Source organism: Sardina pilchardus, chromosome 1 (assembly GCF_963854185.1).
Source record: "Sardina pilchardus chromosome 1, fSarPil1.1, whole genome shotgun sequence".
Classification (NCBI taxonomy): Eukaryota; Metazoa; Chordata; class Actinopteri; order Clupeiformes; family Clupeidae; genus Sardina; species Sardina pilchardus.
This window is the reverse complement of record NC_084994.1, coordinates 17,631,250-17,638,749: the sequence shown is the minus strand read 5'-3', so window position 1 is coordinate 17,638,749 and position 7,500 is coordinate 17,631,250.

Below are 7,500 nucleotides of genomic sequence, written 5' to 3'. Positions count from 1 at the left end.
TTATTTCAACCTGGTTTTATGGTGTGAAATTATTTTTTTTTTCTTTTCGCCACAGAAACAGACAGTGTTTAGGCAATTAGGCATTTTTTATTTTGTCTTACCTTGATGGGCTATCATGACACACAAAAGCGGCCTGGACGTAGCCTGGACGGCCATCGTGAGATACAAAAGACACACTTCACACACACTTCTAGTTCTTTTCAAGTTTTTGCATCGTTAACACTCGGAGGTCTGGGGGCCTTTCCGGCACACTTAGGCTGTCTGCTACACCTTGACTTTGGTGAGTGGCTGTCTCAAATGCAAATGAGGTTTTCAAATCCCCAGGGGGGGTTTGGACAACAGAATTATTTTCAAAAAGCATTTTTAAGTTGATGTATCCTAACACTAGTAGTGTATGCTTCAACTGACCAACTGAAATAAAGGCACACAATATAAATGAAGAGGAGAAAGCATTGTTTTTCTTTTAAAATTGAAATTATTTATTTGAACTATATACAATATGTACAGGGTGTGGGTGGTGGTGGTGGTGGTGGTGGTGGTCATGGAGGTGAAGGTGGTGAAGGTGGCGAGCCGAGTTAAGGTGGCGGGAGCCCCTCACGCTCCCGATCCTTCATCCTCTGCAGCCACTGCTCCACAGTCCCCCCGTCGGCCCGGGAGCAGAAGGTCTCCCGTTTGTAGCGGCTGTGGCCAAATTCTTTTGTCTTTGGCTGGCCACAGCGCCTACACTTGAACTGGGAGAACCTTCTGACGGGCTTGAGGAGCTGTCCTTCCTCCCGGGCCCGACGCTGCTGCTCTTCCTGGAGCTTGTGCCTCCAGGCAGTGGAGCGGGGGATGGCGGTGGCTGGAGCAGTGGCTGGATCAGCTGAGGTGGCTGAGGTGGTGCTGGTGGAGGGAGCAGGGGTGGCTGAGGTGGTGCTGGTGGAGGGAGCAGGGGTGTTGTCCATGGCTGAGGAGGAGGAGGAGGTGGCGGCGGCGGCGGAGGCGAGGAGATCGTAGAGGCCCGGGGCCAGCGGCCCTCTGATGGTCACAGCCAGACCAGAGTCATCTGCGGGCAGGCAGTGCTGGAGGGGCTGGTCTGGCTGCTGAGGATGCTGCAGCAGAGTAGGTGGGGTAGACAGGGGCTCCGCTGCAGTCTTGAGAGCGCTGGGCCCCGGGACTGCGATGGTGATGGTGTCGGTCATCCTCGCCTTGCTCCTCCGGTTGTGCCTTACGAGAAATAAACAGACAGAAAACAAAATAGATTATTAATAAATTATCAATGAAATATATAAATCAAACACACACACAGCTAAAGTATTCTGACTTACCACATCGACAGGGTGTGCTGGTTAACTTCATACAGCTGGATCCGGGTGCGCGCCATGAGGGCTGGACAGTCGAACACGTTGTCCTGGATCTGTCTGTAGTCCCTCATGACGGCACCCCAGCGGTTAACGCGCACCCCGGCGAGCGTCCTGCCCTCGTGGATATGCAAGCGGCACAGCTCCAGTATGACGGCCTCCACAAGCCTACTGGCCTTGGGAGTCTGTGCCGCTCCCGCCCCCAGACCCATGACGACACTGGAGAGAGAGAGAGAGAGAGGGAAAGTGTTGGTGAGTGAGTGAGTGAGTGAGTGAGTGAGTGAGTGAGTGAGTGACTATAGCAGGCTCTAAAAAAAATGAAATTGTAAATAATGCAGTCACTGCTTACCGCTTCACACTGTCCTCCCCTGGTGTGTGAGCGTGCCGGTTGCTGGTCTTGAACCGCCCCTTGACCAGCTTGTCCCGGTGGCGGGGGGGGAAGGTCACCGATGCCTTGTCAGCATCAGCCAGCTTCTCCCAGAGAGCGATAATCTCTCTGGCCTGCTGCTGCCTGACAAAGGCATGGTGACGCAGCTCCACGAGGGCATGGGCCAGGGCCACCACGTGCTGGTAGCCTGGGTGACCGTCTGGCCCAATGACGTCCTGAAAGAAAGCACAACACAAAGACACAGCACATCATGCAACGCTCCAAGCATACAACCTGAGCATATATGAAATGTTAACATTTGGCAACTGCACTCACTTCCTCCTCCTCCTCAGCCTGCTGCACCTCCATCCTGTCGTCGTCAGGCGGGGGGTGGGTGGATCCCGACTGGGATGACGAGGCCTCCCGCACAGTCGGCACACTGTGGGGCTCTTGGAGGAGAGCGCTGTGATGTTCGAGGAGACGGATCTCCTCTGGCTCCTCCTCCTCCTCCTCGAAGCCCTCATCAGTGGCCGTCCCGTCCTGGTCCTCCTCCTCGGCCTCGTCCGTCCCATCCGGAGCGTCGGGATCCCCCAGATCCTGCAGCACAGCGCCCGTCTGGGAGTACAGGTACTGCACCCCTAACAGTTCCCCTGCAGAGAGAGAGAGAGAGAGAGAGAGAGACATTAGCAGATGCCACAAGGCAGCAGCAGCAGCAGCAAGCACTCTCTGTCACTGATCTCTCTGTACCTGTGTACTCCCTGGGCTGGGTGTAGTTGTCAACCAGCGTGACCCCCTTGAAGTCCAGGGCCAGCTGGTTGAAGCTGTGCTGCAGGAGGCCACTGTAGCAACGCAGCGCCGACCGTTGTCCTCCCTCGACTGCCGCTCTGCCACGGTCCTCGTTCCACCGCACCAGGCCCTCCAGCAGGTACACCTGAAAGTGAACGTCACTCGCGGATGTACCTGGAAAACATAAAAAAAATGGGGGATGAAAGAGTCAGTGAGAAGCAAAGGGAAAAAACACAACAACACATGTAAATGTGGAGGAAAAAAAATTACCTGGGATGAAGCGGCACAGGTGCAGGTGGAAGGACTCCAGGGAAGTGGAGCCTCGTGCACACCGGAAGACGGGGAGCACCACACCACCCTTGGTGATCTCTCCCGTCCGCGTGTACAGCTCCACCCCCTCTGGGTCCTGGATGCAGTCGAGGTGGCGGCGCTGCGTGCTCCAGATCTCCTCCATGCGGTCACGGTCGATCAGCGGGACGCCCATGGTGTCCGTCAGCCCCCAGAAGGTGTCCAGCACCTCCTGGAGGAGCCGCTCCGTTTCCGCCGCACCCCTCGTACGGCGGCGACAGTGGCGAGCGAGCTCCTTGGCGGACAGCTTGATGTGGGCGTCCCTCCCCTCCACGGACTGCTTGGCCTCTCTCAAGCGGGTGACGTCCCCGGCGTCCCACTCGAACATGGCGAAGGAGAGTCTCGCCATGAAGAGGCCGTAGAGCTGGTGGCTGTTTGTGGTGACACCCCTCGCGAAGCGTCGCATGAGGTGCCACACGTCCAGCCTGACGACCAGCTCGTGCCACTCGTGGTACATCTGATGGACAGCCGACGTTCCCACGGTGGCACAGCAGTCCCGGTCCACGTACATGACCTTTGGAGGGGCCTTTCCGGCTTCCCGGTACCGCCGCATCAGGCCGGCCGCCATGTTGGTCAGTCCGTCCCCCTCGGCTGCGGTGAGGACGGACACGAGCACCTGCCCGCGCTCGTTGCCAACATTTGTGACCCAGGCGGCCGAGCCGGCGGCACCGCCCGCAAGCTTTTTGGCGATCTGCAAGACACGGCGCAAACACACACTTAGACACACGGCACGCCAACATCATACAGGGTAACAGGGTCTCACAGTGGAGAGAGAAATCTCACCTTCTTCGTGGAGTCCATCTTAAGAATATCGCCAAAAATGGACGTCACCCTGGCCTTGGTCTCGTCCAGCCTGGTGATGGCCTCGCGGACGTAGACCCCGCCAAGCCAGGTGAGTCCGGGCACCTTGTGCATCTCCGGGAGCGACACCTCCTGTGGTGCCGCTCCAGGTGCCCTTAGCTTGCGGAGCACGGAAAGGTACAGCATCGACCGTGACATCCACTCCCTGGTGTGCTGCTCCACCAGGAAGGCACGGAGGCGAGCCACACCGTTGCCCAAGGTGCGCTCCTTTAGCTGGCCAATCACCGCTCTGTCGCAGGACATCCTGGGATGGAAACAGAGTGTACAGAACACAGACAAATATAGTTAACTACAGAAACCTTTCATGTACAAGAAAATACATGTTGAGTGAATGTTGAATGACTTAAAGTGACATACTTGTACGTGTGAACAGCTGGGAACATTTCGCGGTGCGCGACGTCCAGCTGCTGCAGGATGTCCTGCGACCAGCTCGACACCTTCTTCAGACAGGAGGGGCACTGAAGGTACTCTGTGGCCATGTAGTACCACCCACTCCTGTCCAAGACCCTCCGGACGGTCTTGTATAATCCAGCGCCCATCAGTTTACGCCCACAGGCAGGGCACTTCAGACGGTATGCCCACATCCTGTAGGGCATCCACAAGAAGAATGGGCGCTGGAAGAAGGCGTGGGCTGTGGCGGGGGGCTGCGTGTAGAGGGGCCGGGCGCCTGGCGGAGTCCACCACAGCTTGAGGTCCGCTGTGAGGGCAACCTTGCCGTCGGCTGCCCTCCGGAACAGCGCCCGGCCCACCCAGTCCTGCTGCTCCTCAGGCAGCGTCTTCCTCCAGCTGAGGGGAAGCAGCTGAAACACACACAGCAGAGAGCAGAGACATACGGTCAGTGAGATGAATGTGCAGCACACAGACAGGCACACACACAGAAACACACACACACACACACACACACACACACACATCATACACATACACATCACACACACCTCTTTGCCAGTGGGCAGTGGTGGAGCCGGCGGCAGTCCTTCCAGTGGCTGCTCTCGGGAGGAGGAGGAGAGAGAGGAAGAGGGAACAGCGGCTGGTGGGGTGTCCATGGACGTGGCTGACAACACATATCAGCATTAGTACGGTGCATTGCACGTGCGTTACAAGTGTATTCACATCAAATTTTATACTTACACGGAGAGTCGACCTCAGCGGCAGCGACAAGGACGTCGGCGTCCGATGGGTCCGAGGAGGAGGAGGCGGCTGGCTCTGGCCCGGGGATGGTGGTGGACTCCTTGTCCCGGGCCAATACATATTTCTGCACGACCTCCATCCTGGACCCAGGGCCTGGTGTCACCGTCCTTATCCACTGCAGAAAGCTGTAACAGAGCAAAGGAGGAAAAAAACAAACAAAATTAACACACGCACGCACGCACACACACACACACACACACACACACACACACACACACACACACACACACACACACACACACACACACACACACACACACACACACACACACACACACACACACACACACACACACTACTTACGTCCGACTCTCCTTGTCCCGCGCATCGTACATGGACTTGTACGTTCGATGCGCGTTGGCACCAAACCCCACCAGCGCAAGGTCTAGCCCCTCTGCTGACTTCTGGGAGCCCTCACGCAACCTACGCCTGGCGATGGCCATCACCATGGGTGGGTAGAGGCCAGCGTAGGAGGCAAGGGCGTCCTTATTCAGCATGAGGGGCGTCTTTGTGGTGTTCCCTTCCTCTCTCTCCCTCTGGTGGGACGCCAAGAGGGTGGCGGCGTACCCCACATCATTCTCCAGCAGCCACTGGAAAGTCTGCCCGCGGTACTGGCCCAACTGGAGCTGGCTTTCGGCCAGCACCGCCTCTGCAGAGCTGCCTCCCCTCAGTAAGGCTCGAGCGCTCGCCTCGGCCCGAACCTCACCTGCCCCCTTCACATGCCGGGGACCGGCAGTGGCCTGCTGGCGGTGTGCCACGGCGGCGGCAGAGGGGCGAAGGGCAAGTTCTGCGCCCTCGAAACTGAAAACTGGCTCAAAAGACATGTTCTGTAAAACAAGAAGAAACAAATCACTACATCAAACCAATGTTAATGTAAGGATAACAGCCCATTAGGTTTCACAATAGCTGGACAGTGACCCCCCCCCCCCCCCCCCCCCCCAGTGACCTACTGCCCTGCCCCTATACACCCAACACCATGGAAATTGCGGTTGCATTTTAAACAAATAGCTCACATATTTCCACTTCGAATTTCGTTGCAGCATTTATATCACATGTACCTCCGGGTATTACAAACACAAAATCGTCGTCCGATCATAGTTTTATGCATTTTTCCGAATTTGAGAGGTCTCACGTGCGCCCATTCATTTCTCATTCATTGCTAGCGATGAATAGCTAGTGCAGTCACACTTTCAGCATGAAGTTTGCATAATTTAAACTTTACATTTCGTTGCAGCATTTATATCACATGTACCTCCGGGTATTACAGACACAAAAACGTCGTCCGATCATAGTTTTATGCATTTTTCCGAATTTGAGAGGTCTCATAAGGAGGCTATACTGACGTGCGCCCATTCATTTCTCATTCATTGCTATGGGACTAGCATAACGTTTATACATTCAAACTTAACAGAATTCTGATTGATTTAAAATGTCTGATTGACAAAATTGATTTAATACTGACTGTTATGAACACAAAAACACCAAACTTACTTAAAGTTCAATGCAACGACAAGGTCCGAGGTTGTGCCGGTGACGAGTGACCTTACAGCACCGTGAACTTAAAGTTGAACTGTTGACGCTGGGGAATTCGGCCAATCACGGGCCAGAACTAAATAGAATAAGCCAATGAAACATTGCGTCTTTTTGTTGAAAGGCGGGACATACAAATAGGACAAGCAAAAGCTAGTGAAATATTGTATTTCAACTACAGTTATGGTATTAAGCGGACCCTTTTATCCAACAATTTAATAGTGAACAATGTCAAGTTGGTAAGACTACATTAATTACACTGTAATTGTCTTACATTTTCATTTATTTACTGTTTATTAAGTTATGGCTTTATTTTCAGCCTGCTTTTATTTTAATTTTTTTTGTGATGTACTCTTAAGCATGGCTTTATTTCAGCCCGCTTTTATGGTGTGTGTTTTCTTTTTTTGGTGTTTCTTTTTAAAACATTGTTTTCCTTCCACAGAAACAGACAGAGTCTTTATTTACAAACATATGATTTATTTATTAAAGAACATTTACGGGAAAATGAGTACAACATTTAGTCGTACATGTACATGTACATGTACATGTACATGTGGAGGTGGGGAGGGGGCCGAGGCTGGTGGGGAGGGGGTCGAGGAGGCTGGTGGGGCGCCTGGGAACACATATCAGCATTAGCGAAGAACATGGTGGCAAACAACAACAACAACAACAACAACAACAACAACGAGATAACCACATGCACTGATGTTGTGAAAAGCACCTCACAGGCCGTGTAGACAGTGCAGTTACCTGGCTGTGGGGGGGCTTGTGCCGCCATGTCCCGGGCCAGCACATATCTCTGTAGCCGCGCAAGGCGGCACTCAGGTACACCCACCCGCAGGCGGCGCACCCACTCCAGATAGCTGTAACAGAGCAAAGTGAAAAAAAAACACACAAAGTCAACAGATATACATACATACACACACACACACACACACACTCTGTCTCTCTCTCTACTTACGTTTGACTCTCCGTATCCCCCGCGTCGTAGAGGGACCTAAAGGTGTAGAACCAATAGGGACCCAAGCCCACTCGTGTGTCCCCCAGGTCAGAGGAGGCGCCTGGAACAACAAGAGA